The sequence below is a fragment of the Acipenser ruthenus genome, chromosome 6 (assembly GCF_902713425.1).
Source record: "Acipenser ruthenus chromosome 6, fAciRut3.2 maternal haplotype, whole genome shotgun sequence".
In the NCBI taxonomy this organism is placed as follows: domain Eukaryota; kingdom Metazoa; phylum Chordata; class Actinopteri; order Acipenseriformes; family Acipenseridae; genus Acipenser; species Acipenser ruthenus.
Genome location: NC_081194.1, coordinates 1,860,658 through 1,864,849, shown reverse-complemented (window position 1 = coordinate 1,864,849; position 4,192 = coordinate 1,860,658).

Sequence of the window (4,192 nt, the reverse complement as noted above, 5' to 3'; positions counted from 1 at the left end):
CAGATTGCAGTAGAGTATTTTTTTGGTTTGCTGGGTCTCTTTGCTGCAGGATTTAGTTGTCTGTTGAGCTTCAGCAAACTGCTTCTGCCGCTGGCAGGATTATCCTTTTTTGTTGTTAAATCTTTTTGCGCAGGTCAGTTTAATTGATTCGTTGGTTTCGTATGGGATTGTCTTTTGTGTCATAATGACTTCATGCTGCACAATGTTGACAAAGAGGGAAGACAAAGTCTCAGGTCCCCCCAAAGTGTGGTCATTTGTTACAGGAAGCTGCTACAGACCTAGACCCTGATTGACCATGTGAAAGGATATAGAAGTCATGATCAGAAAATATAATGTCCTACCTGTTTTAATATTCAATCATGTGTGTTTTGTATAATTCCCACATGCTGTTTCTACTTAGATTATCATGTACCCAACACACTGTTGTGGCAATGACAAGTTGGTAAATAGAAAAATTGTCTCAGAAGGGACAGAAATTACAGTTGCACATCCCTTTAGAATGGGTTAGAAAAAAGGACATAACTGCTGGAATAGTTAGTAAGCATGGTAAAATAATGATCTAGATATCCTTTTTATTAAACACACACAGTAATATACTAAACACAGATCTTTGGTACTCCAGTAATATACTGAATAACGCTGGCTCGATATAACAGTAATATACTGAATAACGCTGGCTCGATGCATCTGTCACAATAACACTTGAGGGTCACATCTATCTGAGGTATGCTCAGATCTCACGTACTGACGGACAGAAACGGAGGCAGTACAAATAAAGGTCATTTGTTTGTGTGGCTTTCAGAGATTGAGAATGACTCGATGTAAAGTGATGGAAGCAGAGAAATCATTCAGGAGTGATTTTGGTGATTTTTTTGAACACATGCCTCTTGAGTGGAGTGGCGTGTCAGTTTATTTTATCATGCTTTGCAGGGCTTCACTGCAGACAGAGTTAACCCTATGGGTGCCGTTAATGAGGGCTTAAAAAAAGGGCTCTGGGAGAGACAGGCAATTTCAGTGGACAAGCGGCGGGATAATATCAGTATTTATCTTAACAGCAGTGATTGATTAATGTACTGTATGTATTTACTTATTCATTTCTAAACAAAGATTTTGACAGTCATTTTCATAACATTTATTAGTGTGGAACTACAGGTCATGTCATAAAGTAATTGTAAAGCTTCATAAAAACAAATGCTGTACTGTATTTATACTGTATTGCAATAGACTGTCATTATTATTAATTACTGTCTACTACTGTTTATAACACATTGACTGTTTGTACCTGATCCTTGAACTACAGTGATTCTAAATCAGGCAGGTGGCTGCTTCCAGTACATGCGCCTTTCTGGTTCCCTTACATTGAAATCTTGTTGAGGTGTGTTCTGGGTTTACTGGCTGATAGAAGCAGATGAGTGCTCAGTCCAGATGACTCTGAAGACAGAATGCATTTTAATAACACAAGCAATACAATTCATGCAAAACAGACAATGGATTTATGTTACAATTACAATTACCATTAATACTATTGTGGTAAAAGGAGACACCTTGTGGCTTGGTGGGTTATTACATCCCACTCCTGCTTTACACATGCTACTCACCTACACTGACCAGTAGGGATCACATATCTATGAACTAACCTAAATGGATTGCCTGGCTGTCCAGTGTGCTGGTGCTGAAGAGCCCAGGAGTATCTCTTCTGCTGGGTATGCAAGTGTGTGAAACCACATTGCTGTTAATCTTGCACAGAATGAGATCTAGTCCACACGGGTGCACTGGTAGTTAATACTCACAGAGCTGTGCAATGTTTTGCCAGTTTTGCATTTATGTCCTTGTTTTTCTTTGTACTGCTTCATTTGTGAATGTTTGCATGGTCAACAATTTGCACCTGACTTAAAACTTCCACCAATAAGCCATATTTATGATGCCAAAGCGTTATTTTAGCTATAGTCAAGCCTGCCTATAGAGACCTGTTCTGGAGACAAATAGTCTTTACCCCATTTTATTTAACACAAAATAAATTATATATATATACATATATATATATATATATATATATATATATATATATATATATATATATATATATATATATATATACATATACACAGTACTGTGCAAAAGTTTTAGGCAGGTGTGAAAAAATGCTGTAAAGTAAGAATGCTTTCAAAAATAGACATGTTAATAGTTTATATTTATCAATTAACAAAATGCAAAGTGAGTGAACAGAAGAAAAATCTACATCAAATCAATATTTGGTGTGACCACCCTTTGCCTTCAAAACAGCATCAATTCTTCTAGGTACACTTGCACACAGTTTTTGAAGGAACTCGGCAGGTAGGTTGGCCCAAACATCTTGGAGAATTAACCACAGTTCTTCTGTGGATTTAGGCAGCCTCAGTTGCTTCTCTCTCTTCATGTAATCACAGACAGACTCGATGATGTTGAGATCAGGGCTCTGTGGGGGCCATACCATCACTTCCAGGACTCCTTGTTCTTCTTTACGCTGAAGATAGTTCTTAATGACTTTCGCTGTATGTTTGGGGTCGTTGTCATGCTGCAGAATAAATTTGGGACCAATCAGATGTCTCTCTGATGGTATTGCACGATGGATAAGTATCTGCCTGTACTTCTCAGCATTGAGGAGACCATTAATTCTGACCATATCCCCAACTCCATTTGCAGAAATGCAGCCCCAAACTTGCAAGGAACCTCCACCATGCTTCACTGTTGCCTGCAGACACTCATTCGTGTATCGCTCTCCAGCCCTTCGGCGAACAAACTGCCTTCTGCTACAGCCAAATATTTCAAATTTTGACTCATCAGTCCAGAGCACCTGCTGCCATTTTTCTGCACCCCAGTTCCTGTGTTTTCGTGCATAGTTGAGTCGCTTGGCCTTGTTTCCACGTCGGAGGTATGGCTTTTTGGCCGCAAGTCTTCCATGAAGGCCACTTCTGACCAGACTTCTCCGGACAGTAGATGGGTGTACCAGGGTCCCACTGTTTTCTGCCAATTCTGAGCTGATGGCACTGCTGGACATCTTCCGATTGCAAAGGGAACTAAGCGTGAGGTGTCTTTCATCTGCTGCAGTAAGTTTCCTTTTGCATTTTTCTACTCTGATGCATTATGAGCATAAACAATCTACTCAAAGCCTCCACTGGTGTTTTCTACTATTATAACAACCTTGACTTGCATAAAGACGGAAACACATTGAGAGAAATAGCTCTCATCACTCGATTTTCAAGGTGTGGTATCCAAAGCGTAATCAACAAGTACAGAGAAACATCATCTGTAATTGACAAACCCAGGACTGGAAGATGCAAAAAGCTGTCTAACAAGGATGAGCACTTAATATAATATAATATCCTTAAGGAATAGAAAGAAGACAAGCATTGAATTGACAACAGAACTGGCAGAAGGCTCAGGTGTCACTGTCCATCAAATCAACAGTACGAAGGTCACTCTTGAAATCAGGACTTAAAGGATGTTTTGCAGTAAGAATACCTCTGTTAAGAAAGGGGAACAATAATAAAAGGCTAAAATGTGCACAAGAACACAGAAATTGGACTATGGAGCAATGGTCAAAGGTGCTTTGGACTGTTGATGGATGGACAACGACACCTGTGCCTTCTGCCAATTCTTGTCTTCTTTCTATTCCTTAAGGATATTATCTTCAAGTATTGCTTGTCCTTGTTAGACAGCTTTTTTCATCTTCCAATCCTGGCTTTGTCAATTACAGATGATGTTTCTCTGTACTTGCTGATTATGCTTTGGATACCACACCTTGAAAATCAAGTGATGTAAGCTATTTCACTCAATGTGTTTCCGTCTTTATGCAAGTCAAGGTTGTTGTAATAGTAGAAAACACTAGTGGAGGCTTTGAGTAAAGTGTTGAGGCTCATAATGCATCAGAGTAGAAAAATGCAACATGCCTAAGACTTTTGCACAGCAGTGTATATATATATATACTGTATAACTCTATCTATCTATCTATCTATCTATCTATGATCCCTGCTTCAAAGGCATATCTTTTCCACTCTGGTTACATGAGCTCACTGTGTTGATCATTAATTAGAAACCATGAATTTCATATACATAATCTAGCTATAGCCCCCCCCCCCCCCCCCGTTCTCTGTCAGACATGTGTGTTTTTGGAGTAGTAAAAGCAGTATGGAGTCCTGGGGACCCAGAGGAA